This window comes from Oxyura jamaicensis, chromosome 1 (assembly GCF_011077185.1).
Source record: "Oxyura jamaicensis isolate SHBP4307 breed ruddy duck chromosome 1, BPBGC_Ojam_1.0, whole genome shotgun sequence".
NCBI classification, from domain to species: domain Eukaryota; kingdom Metazoa; phylum Chordata; class Aves; order Anseriformes; family Anatidae; genus Oxyura; species Oxyura jamaicensis.
The window spans coordinates 12,927,522-12,946,292 of NC_048893.1; positions in this window are offsets into that span (position 1 = coordinate 12,927,522).

Sequence of the window (18,771 nt, forward strand, 5' to 3'; positions counted from 1 at the left end):
AAAAATTGTTTAAGATAAAAACTCAACAGTCATTACAGGTCTGGGTTATTATAAACTCCTAGCTTGGATGTAATTTCTCTTAATGAGTGATTTTGGGTGCAACAAAGGAATAAAAATATACTTTTTTTTTTTTTCTGTTTCTGGTCCGCTGTGCCAATGTGCCTCATTAACAATGCATGAGGAGTGTACCTAGATACATTTAAGGAAACTTGATTTGACTCCAGTTATTTACAATTCTAATGTTCAATCTTGCTTTGGAAATCTGATTTTTGATGTATTTTAAATAAACATGTTTTATATAAAGAGGCGTCTCCTTCAACAAACATTCATGTCCATGGTTATTGTTTCCTGCTGTACATTCACTGCTCTGCATTTCTGTGAAGAAATGCTGGATATTTACACGTTACATGTGCATACTGAAGTTTCCAAGGCTTTCATTAACTTGCAAATATTTATCGTGGGTAGCCTTTATCTGAAGAATTTTTTAAATGTCAGTGGTCACAAAAGAAACCCTTAGTCCATTTTACAGCCTGATTTATCTCTCCACTTCACTATTCTAACCTGAATAACCCCAAGGACCCAAGGTACACAAGGCAAACAGGCTAGGACAAATTTAACCATTTACTTTTCAAAGGAAAGCAGAATGTAAATCCTGAGGAAGTCTATAAAAGATATTCCTTCTGTTTTATCTAATGATTGCCAAACTTGCAGAGACCTGGAAACAGCCAATACAGTTAACTGTGCGTTTTGAGGATTTTCTCTTATCATTTAAGACATATCTAAAATACACAATGAACATGATTAAATGTCAGTGAACCTGTGCATGGTGATCCAACATCCAACACTTTTATCTACAGCACACAACCGCAGCTTGTGAGGCCAGAGGCACGTTGAGAAGATGCTTTTTGTTTGTCAAGTGTCTACCACAAAAACTTTCTAGGCTGCCGGTGCAAATACAATCTGAGCAAAATCTGAACAGTGTTTGCATCAAAGCCATTTAAAATGTCCATATACTTAGGGAAAACCTGAGAATAATCAAGGAGTCCCCTTTGATGGGGATGTTCAGGAGGAAGGTGCTCCCAGGTAGCAGGCTGGGCTGCCAGGATGCCTCCTGCTGCCTCCACACTCCCTTACCCCCAGGCCAACACGGGACATGCATCAGGGTGTCAAAACCTGGCCACCAGGGCCACCAAGTGCTCACATTTATTTATTTATTTTCTCAGCTCATCAACACGGAGGCAGTGTGTGCAAGAAAGCTGCAGAGGGGTTAGTATGCTGGTCATCCTCAGTGACTGAGTTGCTGCGTTATGCACGGAACACAATCCTTGTTTTTGGTTAAAGAGCACGTTTTGGTGATGAGATATGATAAAAGAATAAAGGCAGGGGAGCTACAAGCTGCCTTATGGGTTGGGGGATATCCCTGTGGGATGGCTGAGGACCTTGGGGTAGCTGGGCATCACCAGCAACAAGCCCAACCTACGGATGGGCAATGAAAGGTGAAAGTGAAAGGCAGCCACTACCACAGTTTCAGGGACCCTGAAGACCAGGCACATGCAGGCCCATGCCCAAAGTTCACAATACATGGGGGTAGCAATACTTGGAAAGTGAAAACTGGTTGAGCTGGTGATGAACAAATGAGAATAGAAAACAACTTCATTCATCTTCCCAGCACACTCCACTTACTGAAAAAAAGATCTGGTCAGAGCTGCACAATTACATTGCTTTCATTTAAATTCACCTGCTTGTAAATTGTAACATTTCTTGTTTTTCAGAGCAAGCTGTATCCAAGAAACATGGCCAGACCACAAAACTTGGGGCCAGCACACCAGGACCACATGAATGCAGTAAAGATGTTGGGAATGGCATCTCCACTTTGATTTTGACCCACAGAATGACTTTTTAACCAAAAAAAAAAAAAAAATCAGACTCAGAGGTTATTTAAATAAATAAATAAATAAATCTTAATTTGTATTAGCAGCAAAGCAAAGCATTAGGATAAGCCAGAATATTAAACAATAAGCAGGTTTATTTCATTATTCTAAATCTTTCACCAGAAGTCTAAAATTCCTTCACTTATGAGTCAAATATTCCTCCCAGCTCCCTTTAAGAAGGTCACTGAGTTGCTCAGAGTGGTTGTCAGTGAGAATCCCCTATATAATATAAAGTAGAAATGAAATCACATGACTTTTTCCTTGAGATGAATCATGGTTATTCAGTTGAGGAGCAAATGGAGAAAAGTGTTGGGTTCCCATCTCTGCCCCTTGCTTCTCTTAGAGAAACCAGTCCTTCCACATCCCAGTGTCATCAGTTTTAACATGAGACTGTAACAACTGGCCCATTATGGGCAGCAGGTTCAGGGTACAACTATGTTAGGTTAGATATTGATTGCAGTGCTTCTAAACTGCCTCTACAGTAACTCTCTTAAGAGTTCTTAGTAAAGCATTGAGTCTATATCATCTTTTAAGCCAAAAGGTGCTTTTGGCATCACAGTATCTGTTACCATGGACCGTAAGCCTCCACCAGGGAAGCTTTACTGCAGCTCAAACCTTTCAGCCAAACTACAATCTCATTTTACAAGGTCTTAAAGATTTCAAAAAGCCATTACTCTTTCTTCGGCATGATGCAAAGTGGCACTTAAAAAAATTATTTAACCCATATCAAATATTTTCATTTTTCATACAATTGTGTTTCTGTTCACTGTATTGGACTTTGCTCCATCACTGCTAGATATCAGAACACAGCAACAGCAGAGGAAATCTCCCTGTGAAGGAACACCAGCTATCAAGTTTCCTCTCACCCATCTCTTCAATGAGCTGAGTAGATCAACTTCTGTTAGCTCCCCACATGGTGACGGCACCCACTTGAGAAGCACTCCCCAGAGTCCTGCTGGTTCTTGAATGACATGATGCACAACAGTGCAAAAAGATGTTACACTTGTATAACTGAACAGGCACTTGGAGAACTGCCATGGAGAGAAAGGGATGAACCTGAGAAACTGGCACCTCAAAATATCTTGCTGGGTCATCACGTATTGACCCATAACAGGTTTGAAGATTTCTGATGGGTGTTTATAGAGTATGAACAAATACTAGAGTGTACCTCCAAATCCCTGCTCACATCTGCTGGTCAGGGTATTTCTGTTTTTTTCAGAGTTCATCTAAAGCCCCCACAGGATGTCCCAGCCCTGTACAGGGGACCTCAGTAGCTTCAGTTCAGCCCCATTGCCCATGTGCTCACTTGGGACGTTCTGTCAGTCAATGTGCCAGTCCCACATTTATTTTTCCATGGTGTAGTTCCCTCTGCAATAAAAATACAAGACCACTCTGTGAGTGTCCATGAGTCCCTGCATGCAACACATGGCCCATTGGCAAGGAGATATCTGCAAAAGTGGTACCTAGGATCATCCATGCCCACTGCTTTTCCCAAAAGATGTGGCATAAGACACCTTGTTGGCTGGAAGATGCCAGGTCCACATTGTCCTGGGAGGCCTGTCACTGCCATCTGGGGTCTGTAGGGCAATGAAAGAAGGATGCCAGGTGTCTCCCAACTGAGGTGAGTGAAGGAGTTGCTCCAGACTTTGGTTTGTCCGTCAGAACTTCAAAATCCATTCTTCCTGTCCATTAGGAAGAAGGAGCCTGAGTGACCAGAGGCAAAGCCCAACTTCACTCTGCCCTGGCCCATGTGATCATACTATTACTGTGGCTGCTGTAGCCATTATCTTCCTTCCAGACACTTCAACTATTTAGAAGCAATTCTCAGATTTAGTCTTTGTTGTCTCCAAAAGTTCTTCTGGGAAGGATGCCTGCCATAAAAACCTGTGCCACTGGCTCCTGTCCCTGAGGGGTACATGGTTATGCCTCCAAAGTGACCTGGGCCTTTATCAGCTGATGCAGGGGGCTCAGGACACCACACCTAGCAACGCTATCATCTGTCTGATTTCTTGGCCTTCCCCTCACTCGTCTGTCTGATGAGATAGTAGGATGGGAGTTATCTTCGTTAGCTGTACACACAGACTTGATTGCTTGCTGTGGAGCTGGAAATCCTGGGTCTCCAGGCAGGCCTCAGGCCCTGCCTGTCCTCCTCACCTTCCTCCTTGCTTCAGGCCCAGCTTTGTGCTTTGCAGGGGTACAGCCCAGGCACCACCTGCTAGTCTGTGCTACTTCTACCTCCCGGTGATCCCAGGAGAAGGCACAGGAGTGTTTGCTCCATGGGGCCCGAGAGGCCGTGTCAGCCTGTCAGCAGCCTGGCCTGCAATCAAAGGATGTTTGTCCAGTGTTCTGGGAGCCTCAAGTGGAAGAAGATATAGAAATGCAAAGCACTGTATTCTTTTTTTTTTTTTTTTCCTTGGCAAATGGCCTAGAAAAGTAACAAAAAGAGACAGAAATGCCAAAAAGTAAACCACCTACTGTTGTCTCCTGGAGATAAAGCCAAACATTGTTCCAAGAAGCAGAATGCTGCTGTCATTTCTTGTGGAAGTGAAGATGGCGTCACTGAGTCCTGGGGAGGGGGCAGGAGGCGAGGGGGGAGAAAAAATGAAGGGTTCGAACAAACCTCTTACAGGGAAGTCAAGGTGGTGCATTTAAATGTACTTGGCACGGAGAGAAATAACATGTGATACCACATATTTAGAGAAATCACTGCTGCAGAAAGTTAGCGCAGACTCAGAGACACTTGCAACATTCATCGGGTTACAATATTTTGTTGTAGATTATTATTACTCCCACTCCTGAGGAAAGATCTTCTCGACATGAGTCATAAGGACCCTGCCTGTCTGTGTTATTATGTCCCATGGCACCCTATTGTCTATTATGTTTTCTTCCCCCACATAAAAAGTCGTCTTTCAAGTATATGATTTCTGACATTCAGCCCATGCAACAACGACAGAACTGCAGGGACGATGGCTTGGTCATTGTGCTGTTTTCACTTAGCCAGCTTTGATATTTAGACTCTTTGGAGTACAGTAAGAGCTTTTAAGCAAGAAGCCTCTGTTTGATTTAGTATCAGTTTGTGTTTACTAAAACCAAGCCCCATCACTAATGGAATTAGCACCAGGCTCAGAAAGATTTGACCTTTTGCGTGGGTAACTGGAAAGATACAATGATCATTTTCTTCCTGCTTTAAAGATTATTGAGCAACAAAATATAATCTTGGGGCAAGAAGTGTAAAAATTGCCTCCAGTCTCTTCCAGAGCAGCTTACGCAAACCCAGCAGAAGCCTCTCAAGTGGCTCCTGCCCTGCCCCATCCATGCATCGCTGCTCTGACATCCATCCGAGGTCTGAAGCAGAAATAATTCTGTGCCTATGTCTTCCTTGCTCTATCCTGTGCCTCAGCTCGAGCTGACTTTCTTTTGCTGACACCATTAGGGCAGCAGTAACCTCTGGCAGGCAGGTGGGAGACAGCTTCATCTGAAACCGCTGCTGCTTTTTGCTTCATGAGCTGAAGCCCTGAGGAGCCACAGCTCCATTTGCAACCATAGCAAGCTCAGGAAAGTCAGCAATTCACCTCTCCCTTATTCTTTGGGGATAAAGCAAAGAAAGCAACAACAGATTTAATACAGCAATGTGCTAAGGGAACTGGATTTTGGAGATCACATATGCAATAACTCACTGGTCAGTAACAGGAACTATCAACGGTATCTTTACTCACCAGTCAGCAGAGTCAAAGCTCCTTAATGGCTACTTTCCAGCCACAACCACGACTTTATTTCATCATGTTTTCATGCATTTCACCCACTCTGAGGATGTTACCTAGCTGCCTTCATGCTGCTGGGTAAAGGATGCTCCCAGGTGGCAGAGGAGCACCGTATTTCATTTCTGCCCTCTGTTACAGTGACACATAAAGAAACCATTGATAAATTGTATTTTTCCTGCAGGCTACTAGGTGTGTGAAGGATCAAAGTAAAAGTGCGTTTTCATAACTCCAGGTGCTTAAGGAAAGTAATAAATAATAGAAATGTTGTGGCTGTGTACAGACTCTGTATCCAGGGACAAAGCATTTTGCAAACATGGGTAAGAAATGCCAGTCATATTTTATACAAAGGGGAACATAGAATCCAACTGATAGATAATATTTTTCCTTCTATGTGCACAATGTATTGGAACAAAACCTATTTTAATAATATTGCACTTGGCACAGTTCTGCACCACACACTCGGATATGTGGCTCCAAAGCTTTTTGCTGCTGCTGACAGGAAGGGTGCATGGGTGACACCTGCTGTGAGCAGAATTTCTGGGTTCAGGAGCATGTCTGCAGACACATCATTGCTCTTGTACAGTGTGTGGCCATGTTTGAGTAAAATTATTCACTGTGTAAGGCATCCAGCCCTTGTAAACCTCAGCCTAGGCTGAAATGTTGGGACTGCACACCTGGAGCAGGACTGCACATGTTGGGTGTGGCTTGCAGCAGAATGGTGGTTTTCCTTCCCACTTTGCATTAACCTAAATATATGGGTATGTGGGAAGGGGATGGAGAGCATCAGCCCCCATAAACGTTTGTGCAGCCTCTGAGGCTCAGAGGTGCTCCAACAGGTGCCACGTGCAGGGTGAGCCAGTGACATGGGGACTGGAGGCTGTGGGAGAAACTGGAGCCGCCGACTTTGTTCTTTGTTTGAAATCCTATTTTTTCCCACCCTGATTAAACTGCACTGCAGCTCATTAACAATTCAGGTGTTGTCTGTGTCTTTAGAGAAAGAAACGCGAGATGACAGACTATTTAACAAGTTCATTTTGAGCACAAAATGTGTTTAAGGCAGGAAAAAATATTACTTCATGCAAAACTTGGGTTCGTGTAATTGCAGGTCTGACTGCTTCTATGATGAAAAACCTCTTTCTTAATTCAAGGCAAATGTAGCAGAAATAATGTTTAGAAAAGAGGTGCAGGTAGGTACACACCAGGGAGTGCAATTTTAATATCCTGAGTACAAGATTTCTTAAATCTGTGTCTGACCCTGTGTTAACACACTTGGTTACATTTCATCTGGCACATTTATCTTTGTCGGTTTCTTCCCCCCCCCCCCCCCCACAAGCCGCTTGCCCATGCTCATGTTAACCTTTACGGCTGATGCTCTTGGCCCATTTCATGCCTCCTTGGAGGCCCAGCACTGGCCCTGAGGACACCACGGGGTGAGGTCTGGTGCAGCCTCCCTGGGCAGAACCGTGCCTGGTTCCTCCAGAGCTGGCCAGCACCTTGTGGCACAGACTCCAGATATCTGCCCTAAAAATAAGCAGTCGGATCAGGAGTTCATTAGTCAAGAAGACAGAGGTAATCACTGGAAGCTCTGAAGACATGATTAGTGTATCCACACCCGATGCTGCAGCCGTGCTTCACTGCAGGGTCTGGAATATCCCTGGTCCACCGTCCATCCCGGCTGCAACCCCAAGCTGCACCAGGACAAAGCATCACTGCAGACCACCACCATGCCAGGCCGTGTTTCCACAGGAGCCAGAAGCCCCCATTAGGTGCTCTCACCACGTCCGGCTGCTGTGGATGACCTTCAGCTTGAGCATGGACATGCTCAGCCCCAAGCACTTTCCTTCCTCACCTTCAGTCTGGGTGGCAGGGATGTTCATCAGCCTTTCCAACACACCCTCAAACCTTTGCCTAAAAGGCAATGTGTCTGGACAGTCATATTATGGGGTATCACTGAAAGGAAGATGGGATAAGGCTCCTAGATATCCTGTGCTGGAATACGTGTGTGAGTTCCCATCAAGGCTTTCACCCTGCAGCTCCATGGGTGCTGGGCACCCATCTCACTGCTGAAAGAAGGAGTGGGTGGGAGAGCTCCAGCTTCGCTGGCCTTTCCTGAATATTGATCTAAACCCCCTTAGAGGGAGCTGCCAGGGTGGATAGACATCAGAAGGGGAATTAGAGGTAACCGGGTCTTGGAGCCCTCATTCAGAGGCCCCTAAAACACCCAGTGCTGCACCTCCACGCAGTGTGGCCATGCCAAGAGCATGTTGCCCAGGACAGGTCTCATTGGTCTGTGGGACTCCTATGTGGGTGGCACCCATGTACCAACCTCCTTGGGGTGCATCCACTCTCCAAGCGTGGAAGTCTCTGGCAGAAACTTCTTGAAAAGTTGAATAACAGCTGATTAGCCATAATGTTCCTCGCTGGGGGCCCTGGATTTTGTGCTGTTTACTAAGTCTTACGTACCTCCCGATTCAATGTTTTGTAAATTTAGCTCTCTCCAGCTTCAGCTGATGTGCGGATGCAGACGCTTACGGATGCTATTTATTCCACAAGTGAGAAATGACTTGATAATTTATGGGTTGTAAACCCAAAGTTGTACAGGTTTTTACCTCAGGGAGAGAATAAATACATGTCTCATTTCAACACATTTTAGACAACGTGCTCCTTTTTAATGGCTTCCTTTGATTTTACTCTGAGATATGTAGACACTTTCTCCTAGGATTTTCATACGGGAGCTTCATGCTGTTCTGTCAGGTTGCATATTTTCCCCCTGAATTTCTTATAGAAGATCACGCTTATTTGAATTACAAAGATGTTAATGTTGTGTTGTCACTGTGAATAAGGAGTTTAGGGAAAGATTTTATTTTGATTAAGAAATGAAAGATTTGGAGAATAATTATTGCGACAGCAATAAGAAACTTGTGGATGTTTAAAATGAAGCAGAACATATTTATTTATTTATATGTACTGTAATCAGAATATGTTTTTACCTGCCAGTAAAAGAATTTGGACACACAGCTGCTAAGTCTACTTGAGGTTACATGCATGCAATTTGCACCCTGAGAGAAGAATACAACCATAATGGATATGTATTGGTGTATTGTGTGAGGATTTTTTAGGCAATCACATTCGACATTAGAGTTCAAGGATGGAAAAGATTTATTGATCTATGAGTTAAATAGTGACCCTGGTTTCACCTCTTGTTAGTGCTTTGTAGGTTGCATTCAAGAATTGCACAGTAGTGAAACCTCAGGCTCAGATAAATGTAAATCCTTCCCTCAGTAGACCACAGAGGAGCAAAAGACGGCAGGAGACACTTAATTCCTCCACCTGATTAATTTATTAGGCATTTTCACATCTGCTGCATAGATTAGGGTCAGTTTTGTAGGATTCCTCCATCTTCCCTTTTGTGATAACATCACATATTTTTGGTCTATAACGATCTCTGGGGCCAATATTTGTAAGCAGTGACTGAAGCCATGAGTCAATGTCATCTAAACACACACTGTGGCAAATGGGACAGGAAAGGCTTTTGTGTCACTGGGCTCAGCTTCACATCACCAAAGTAATTATTAAACCTGTGGCAAACAGAACTTTGATCCCTTCTGTATTTTTAAACGATTGGCAGCTACAGATTTTACAAAAATGTCATTTAAAAAGCCATTCTCAATAGGAATTCATTGTGTCAACATAGAAGGTGTCCAGTGCAAGGTTTAGAAAAGTAAACTAGTCCACAGGAAGGGTGCTGGTGTAGGGCACTGTAGCAGGGGCTGTGGGGTCTCCTCTGATGCCCAGACAGGAGGAACATGAAACATTCATTTCCCAAAGGAAAAAGAAATCCACTCAACATCAGTGCTACTGCCTAGTGAGGAAAGGCAGTCGTGGTCAGAGGAAAAAGTCGATCTGTAAAAAAACAAACAAACAAAAAAGTGCATTGCTAATTGTGCATTGCTAATAGTGCAGCAAGACCTCTCTCTCTCTTTTTTTTTTTAAATATTCTTTCCATCTCCCCCTTTGGTCATGGGAATGCTGTCTTGGGTATCTCTCAGCGGTCTTCTACAAGTTCAGCTTCATATTGGCCAACACCATCCATCTTCCTCTGCTGCACCCCTTCCTACCTAGTTAAGGCACTGCAGTGCCCAGTCAAAGAGGTGGGCACCTACTGGATGGGTGCTAACACTTCTTCTAGGTGCTGAACCCCAGAACAAATCCCATGATGGGAGTCAGGTTCTGGATGCTCATGGAGAGCCTGGGAAGCACCAGCTGCTGCTGGAGGGCAGCACAGAATACGTGCATTGCCGGCAGTGGTCTCAAACCATCCTGTAAGTACCCAGAACAAATTCCCCATGGAGTTTATCTTCTGATGGTGACCTATTATTGCTCGTATCTCGCAGACCTCAGCAAGAAAGTTTCTTATGGGACATGGCTGAAGGAAGCACAGCCATTCAAGTGTCTGGGAGACATGTAGGACAGGCACCCAGCCCCAAGGGTCCACCTCAGCGGGTGGGGTTCCACTGGACACCAGTATGGGGTCAGGACACCCCAGCTTCTCCTTGGCAGTGGGTCACTGTGCAGAAAATAAGGGGAGATGGAAAATGCCAGAGAAGACACCTAGTTGTAAGAGCAGTGTAGAGAATGAGCAGCCACCCAGCACAGAGAAGACCTCTAGCCCATGTTGGCTTCGGTGGCTTCATTTAAAGTGATGTTAAAAAGAAAACAACACAACCCAACCAAAAAGAGCCTTTGTAGCACAGAAATGTAACCCATTTCTGCTTCCATTTGCAAAAGACTTCTCCTTGGCCCACACACCTTAGTTTATTTCCTTCTCTTGGTCCACTGAGGTGTGTTGCTGGAGCCAGATGACTGGGAAATTTTTACCTCATCGAACTGCTGCTAAGAACTACATCCCGAGCTTCCTACACAAAACATTGCAAAATTGTTAACAATAAGAGCACCAATTCTTCAATTCACCCCTCAGGACTTAGAGTATGTGTGTAGATATTTCTGTTCATACACATGTGAACGTGGGGAAATCTGAGGAAACAAGAAAAGTGCAAGAGCCCTCCTGTCATGGGGAAAGCTCACATTCACAATGCAATAACTCCTCACTGAGACAAAAATCAGCTGCAGCTGTTTCTTTAGGCTGCTGTTGAGGACTGAAGCAAGCAAGTATGGATAAACATAAAGTATGTATAGGCAGAGGAATGAGCAGCAGAATCAATGGTTTCCCTCACTGTCTGTTTTGCTGTGCTGGGTTAAGCCATGCTCAGAGCCCAGGAAGGCAAATGGCCTGGCTCAGCACAGCTGCAGACCCAGCACATGCAATCCTAGAGGTTCATTCATTTACAATTGTACCTACTTAAAGAAATCATTTCTATATTTTCATTATAGGAATAATTTCCAACAATGTGATGTGCAGGAATAAAATTACATTACCCCTAGTGATAAAATTTTGTGCAAGTATGTAATTACACGGCTCCTGTATTTGCATTGTAAGAGGCACTGCACAGGGACATGTCTTATGACTGTGTAAATTTAAAGCCCTAAATATTTCATACTAGTTGTATAATAACACAGTGTAATGAAAAAGTATGCCATAAGTAGAAAGGGTAGGTTAGGTGTGCAGGTGATGAAAACTCATCTGTTTGCTTGGCACTTTCAGTCAGGCATTACACATCTACCTTTCTAGAGATGTCTGGTAATTTATGACAGCTTTTGCTGCTGTTCTTTGCCACCCCTCCCCGTAGGTGCAGGCGTTAATGTTTCTACAACTCTGGGCTGCTCTTCTGAGTCTGGAGGGTGTCGGAGCAGGGCCCAGCACCCTGGGGGAGGTGGCCCTGAGACCTGGTAGGGGACTCCCCAGACCATTGCTGAAGTACAATCTGTGGCTCGAGATAACCACCAAGTCACGGCGAAGCAAGGGTCCCTCTTATTTGCAGTGATAAAAAATATCTGCAGCTGGGCAGGTATCTGCAGAGAAAATTTGCAAGGAAATAGCGGGTGAAAGCTCAGCATGCGGCTAGGCGGCTTCCTAATAGCTTCTGTGCATCACCTCCAGCAAGCGGGTATCTATAGCCGTGTCATTTATTGTTGATGACTGATAATAGGATTACTGCTTCCACATCCAAGAAGCATGGCATCCCAAATAGCATCGTTTCATGCTGAAGGAAAGACATTATTATCGCATCCTGACTTCGTGTACTGCTCAACCTGTTATCTATGCAGGGTTCGGTGTAGAGCTCTGAGACTTTATAGGATATTATCATGTTATATGAAATTCATGCTGCTGCTGCTATAAATCAAGAGGACGCCTCGGATGGTGGCTGGTTCTCCTTGGAACAGTATCTCTGAGGAGAGGCTCTGCTCTCCGAAAGATCAGAGTGTGATTTAAAAAAAATGTTGTAAATTACTTTAACACTCACAAAAAGGACAGGTTTAATAACATTGGCATTCACTGCTTAACAATGTCATATGCATAGCACAGTTTGTTACAGCATAAGCTTCTCCACAGCTCTTTAAAAAAGGTACCCCAAGCCTGACCAGACAGTCCCTCCTTTGCAAGGCTAAGAGAACAATTCATTCTAAACTGTATTTTAAAAATAGCATTTCCATTTACTGACACTGTCTAGAAGTCATGGCGCTGGCAAAGTGCAAGGAATGTCAGTCTACAAGGGGCTGCATGTGTTTAGGCTGTGGTTTTGGGATCTAATGGCTCGTGGGTACCACAGAACACCCTTCCATTCCTATGGACCCCACTCTCCTGCCCACGCTTGGAGGCAGACCTGGGCACAACTTCTCTCCTCCTTTTGTTGGCCATGATGCTCACCAGCCCTTCTTGCTTTCAGGAAGGCAAAAAACTCTCCAGATCTTTGGCTGGGTTAGCTTTTGGCTCCCAGACATTAGACCAGCTCCAAAAGTGATGGAAAGAAAACGGTGGAAGAACATGACATGGGGTGAGGGGAGAGAACCCATTGGAAGAGGAGGTAACTCTCCAAACCTTGTGGAGCTGAGCTCTTTCTTGGTGGAGGAATGGTGGAGGCTTGGAAATGGTCAGCTGGAGCTTTGCTCTCCAGCCTTGCACAGCCCATGGGGACCAGGAGTACTGAGTCTGTGGGTGCCCAAGAGAGCCGGTACTCCCCAGGCACTGCATATTTATTAGGGTGGCTCTTGTCTGAGCCCTTTTCCCATGTTCCTTCACCAGCAAGAGTGACTACTGCATTCACTGGGCACGAGATGGCTGGTTTACCTTGGTGGAGCAATAGTAGCTGGAAGAGAAGTGCCACCTTGAGCTGTTAAACTACATTTAAAAGTAGGAGTAGTGGCAACTGAATACTAAAGTTGAAAAACAGAAAGTTTTGCACAGCTGATCAGAGCTTTCCAGTCTGCCCCAGTTAGAGTTTTAGCTGGGGCCATCTCTGCTGGGCTGCTGACGATGAGCATTTGAACAAATATCTTGTCTTCTTTTGCTGACAGGAGGCCATATTACTCACAGGCCAACTGAACCAGGGCATGCAAAGGAGATTGGGGTCAAACACAAAGACACATTTTTATAAACTTATCCCTAATTAAGCTGTGAAAAGGTCGATTCCATTCCTGAGGATCAAGATGCAGAGGGGGGCTCTCAGATCATTAACCTTCGGTGTATCTATGGCCCCTCCAGCACCACTGGAGTCAGACAAAGTCTTTGGAGCTGCCCCTCAAGTGCTGTTAATCCTCATCATTTTAAAAACTTATAATGAGAAATCAAAGCTAAAATCCCAGCGACAATGAACCAATTTGTACGATGGCCAGACAGGCTTAGTAGCCACCCCAAGGAAGTTGGGCTGAAGCAGCAAGGTTTTCTGCACACTTTTAACCTGTGCTGCTGTTTCATTTCTTCACCAAGAAATGGTGTTAAATTAATGGAAGAGGCCAATTTCTGCACCCCCTTGAGGCTCTCTTTTTCACCTGTATTTTCCAAAATGGACTTGAGAAGGGAAATAGCAGGTTATAACCTTGCAGCCAACTTAAAAGCTCAGCATACGTTTCTCCTTGGGACTCGCAGCAAACTCGCAGCAAACAAAGGCACTGGGTTGCACTGGGGAGAATAACATTAAGGGCACTGCAAGTTAAAAAACATGCAGTTTGTAAGAAAAAGCAACAATAAATTGGCAGAGTTTATCATTTAGGATTCACCCTATACACAAGGGAGAAGGAAGAAAGATCTCCAGCACCTAAACCAGAAGGAAGGCACTTCATCATCCTTAGGAAAATCACAGAGAGCTCTGAAGGTGTACTGAAATAATTATAATAATCATTTAATAACGAAGTTCTGTTGGTTGCAAGTCAAGGCTTTAAAATGCCCCCCTGACTATAAAGGCTTATAATATTTCAGTAGATTATTGCCTCTGAGAGGTGTTGCCGCTTCATTATACATTTTTTGATTGTTCAAAAGCCTACAATGCTAAAGATGTGCTTTCTTCTTCCTGAAATAATGCCTGAGCCTTGAGTGAGGGAATGAATGTATGGCGCATGCTGCTCATGAATAAAAGATGTTTGCAGCTAAGCAATCTAGAGTGTTCCTCTCATAGGGGATTAATGCTATTCATCAGAATTTTTTAAAGACTAATTTTTAGAGTCCTTTAAGAAAAAAAAAAAATGGAGAAGGAATCCTATTGCTTGACTGATGGTGAGGATGCTGCAAGGAGTGGTGGTGGGGAAGGCATCGATCCTCACTGCGGTCACGGGAGATGGCCCTGGGCAGGAGCACAGCAAGGTCCCCATGCAATCCTCTGCACTGTGCATGGAGACACCGGTCCCTGGGCAGGAGCTTTGCTGTAATATGGCCTCTTCAGCCCACAGCATCATTCTGAAGCCCTGGGACACGTCTCATCACTGCTCAGCTCCCAGGTACGGCCTCAGACGTTGTCTCAGATGCCTTAGCACCGGCTGCACGGCAAGCGGCGAGCCAGACATCACGAGAGCTGTCGGTGAAGGGTACGTACGGGATCGGCAGCAAGGGAGGTGTGAAGATGCTCTGCTGAAGTGTAACTCTGCGACTGGCACCCGCACGGTGTTTCTGCACACGCATCTGAAATAGCGGCAACAGGCGGGCAAGGCAGCGAGAGAAGGGGAGCGCGGTGCATATGCTGTCGCAGGCAGCTCCTGGCAGCCCAGCTCTGGCACCTGACCGCCTGCAGCAATGCTGGCACGCCGCAGGGGCCCAAATCTCCTCTTAGCAGTGCCTGGCCACGTTGAACAGCACAGGAGGGCTGGAGGCTGAGCTCCTGCTCAGGGAGAGCCACCACACGGCTCCAGACACTCATGGGCTCTGCCCCCGGGTGGGGCAAACGCTGCAAATGACGGGGGCTGTCTCTGTCCTCTTCTTGCCCGCAGGTGGGATAAAAGCTGCTAATGACTGGTGCTGCCTCTGTCCTCTTCTTGTCCCAGGCCTCGGTGGCACAACTGGGTACAACCAGTTTAAAAGTTCCTCCTTTGTGGGGTCTTTACAAGGTAACTACCAGGAGCTGTGCATGGCAAGAAGACAGGGAAGGCCCCTGTGTGCACATGAGAGTTTTGAGGATGTATCCTCGAAATACCTCTTCATCCTACAGCCCTCAAAACACATTTTCTTCTTAATCTCTTAAATATGCACTTACATTAACTTGGCTGTGAATGATCAAGTTTGGCTTTTGGAGAAACACCAAGTCCACTACTGTAAGAACCCATCCCCCAAAACGTGACAAAACATGAGAAATGCTCCCGTTTCCCTAATGCCGTGGCTCTGCTGGCGGTGTTAGCAAGCAGTAGATTGCAGTTACAGCTTAAGCATCTATTCATTTTATTGCAGGGAAAGCATCAACATGTGTGCTGTATTTTTTGGCTTCTAAACAGCAGAGTAAATGTACATAAAATTGAGAGGTGATGTATAATACATGAAACGAAGACATTTTGATTCATGCAGCAAAATGAAGCATATGCAAATTATTAGTAGTTTATTTGGAATAAAGTTTTATTCCACGTGACTTTATGGGCTCGCAGGGAGAATCTGTAATCCCACTAAGGAACAGTCAGTCTACCTGTAATGAGGGGGTTTAAAATGAGAAACCTTTTAAGGTTTGAGCCAATAAATATCTAAAACATCTAAAATATGGAGATTAAAAATAACACCGGAATGCACATAGCATCCAAATGGAATCATCACATTTGTGCTTGAGAAAATAAGTATTCGGGAAACTCTTCATTTTCCCTGGAAATACTTTGCTTTAAATTCCATATTTTCCTTTGCCACATATTTCACTTAAAAGCCTGCATGAGCTTTTGTATTGTTGCCAGGCTTATTTTTTGTTTATATACAGGTTCTTGCCATGGAGATATGTCTCTGACATGCAGGCATCCAGTATAGGAAATGACATGCAATGCCTTATTCTTCTAGTTTAATTAATGCTCTGACAACTTGGCAATAAGGCTGCAGTGAAGAAAAGGTCTCTGCAGGGAACCGCAGGTTTTGAGCAGCAAGAAAACTGTCAGAATTTTACTATATATCTATAGTAACATATTGAACATCCAAAGATTTCTGGAAGGCATCTGTAGAAAAGAACTCAAAAGAGAAAAGGTTAGCATAGAAATGATGTTCCTTAACCTACTAAAAATAAAATAACAGAATTACTTTCTCAGCAGCTGAAGTTGGAGCCCAAAGCAGCCTACACTGACTTACTCATTTCATGCAAAAAGAAATTCCCATTTTTAACGAGCAAGGGCTGTTAGACACAAACAGTAAAAAGGATTATCCAAGTCCCCGTTGAGGCAGGTTTTCTCCTGTGATTTGAACAAGCTGAATGAAGAGCTCGGCTGTTGTGTACAGAGGTAGATCCGTGTAACCATTCCGGATCCCCATGAACCCATACGGCCAGGTCTTCTGCTGCACTGACTTCTCGTCCCTCTCAGCTAAACCACAGCAGCACCGTGATGGAAAAGGAAGGGGTGTCCTTTACCTCTGATCTGACTGATTCGATATTTCAAAGAGCATCAAGGTGGATATCCTGAAGGAGACTGCAACAACTCTGAGAGCAGCCTGTGGTCACAACTGCAGATAAGAAAGCCAAGCAGCCTTACCAAGGGTCTCATTTGATATTCATGATTTTGCTGTGCTCTATCAGCACCCTCCTTCCCAGAAAAGGATATTGCAAAGGAGATAGCACAGCAAACTCGGCCTCACCCAACTTCCTCCAGTATCTCACCATCTTTTTGGCCGTGAATATGCAGTGATAGTGCTCTTTGCTGATGGATGAGCTACTCTACAGCTACTGATGGAAAACAGCTGTCCATACTCAGACACTTAATTGCCTCAGCACCAAAGATTCATGAAGTTGTGCCACACGAGGAAAGTACAAACCAGTCACATACTTCTGGACCTTTCTGAAATCGGGGCTTTGAGCTTTTCCAGGGCAAAGGCTCCGGAATCAGCGGACTGTAGGTGGTTGTCACAGACCTCACTGCAGAGGAGTTTCAAATTCCAGTCCAATCTCCACTTCCTCACTTTTTATTTTAGTGAAGAGAGTAATTTATTTCCACAAATACTTCCTGACTGAACCAGAGGAATCAGCTTCAGTCTCTTCAGGGATCTGATTTATCAAAGAAGAAGGTGCAGAGGAGAAAGTAAAGGGCTGCCACCAGAAGTATTTATTATGCATGAAAACTGTCCACAAAAGTACTTAGATACAAGATAACAGCCAGTTTAAAGCACGGTCCACTGTTTTAGCTGGCATGAGCATCAGTAACTACAATAAAGATGATTTGACTTTTTCCATGATAAAAACTCCAGTTAGCTACTCAGAATTTTGCCTAAGGTTAACGATTTCAGCACAATTTTTCGTCTAATGGGTGCATCAGCCTTAGCATATTTTCCATTTTGAGGGCAAAGCAATTTTAGCAACATTTGGTTAATTTTATGGCCAAAAACTAAAGCTAGCATTTTATCTTTTGATGTCAATGCAAAAAATGTTGTGATAGTTTCAATAAAAAAGTTCTGTCACTCCCATGCTTTGGGGGAGGGATTGAGATTAGATCATAGAATCATAGAATATCCTGAGTTGGAAGGGACCCATAAGGATCACCAAGTCCAACTCCTCGCACTGCACAGGTCTGCCCAAAAGTTTAGATGATGTGATTAAGTGCACAGTTCAATTGCTTCTTAAATTCAGACAGGCTTGGTGCAGTGACTGCTTCACTGGGGAGCCTGTTCCAGTGCGCAACCACCCTCTCGGTGAAGAACCTCCTCCTGATGTCCAGCCTAAACCTCCCCTGCCTCAGTTTAACCCCGTTCCCACAGGTCCTATCATTAGTGATTACAGAGAATAGGTCACCTGCCTCTCCACTCTCCCTCGCGAGGAAGTTGTAGACCGCGATGAGGTCCCCCCTCAGCCTCCTCTTCTCCAGGCTGAACAGGCCCAGTGACCTCAGCCACTCCTCATATGTCTTCCCCTCCAGGCCCTTCACCATCTTCGTCTCCCTCCTCTGGAGGCTCTCCAACAGCTGAATGTCCTTTTTGTACTGTGGTGCCCAGAACTGCACACAGTACTCGAGGTGAGGCCACACCAGCGCAGAGTAGAGCGGGACGATCACTTCACTTGCCCTTCTAGCAATGCCATGCTTGATGCACCCCAGGATACAGTTGGCCCTCCTGGCTGCCAGGGCACACTGCTGGCTCATATTCAGCTTGCTGTCAACCACAACCCCCAGATCCCTCTCTGTGGGGCTGCTCTCCAGCGTCTCGTCGCCCAGTCTGTATGTATAGCCATATGGGGAGGAGGAAAGAAGAAAAGTAGAGTTGAGTTTCGAGACAGGTTATGCATGCAGACAATTTAATCAAAGACACAAAACTAGTCTTTAATTTAAAATGCGGATGGTGAGCAATGGAGGTACTGCTGTGGGTGAAACCTTGCAGAAAGTAACTATGACTGTTTGCAAAAATGTCGTATTTATTGCTTATATACTCAGCCCAAAACCCCACTCTTGAAATTGGGTGAGCCTTTGCTTAAAGGCATCTAAGACATTAGAAAACAACATGCTCAGGACACATCCACATGTCTCTAATGATA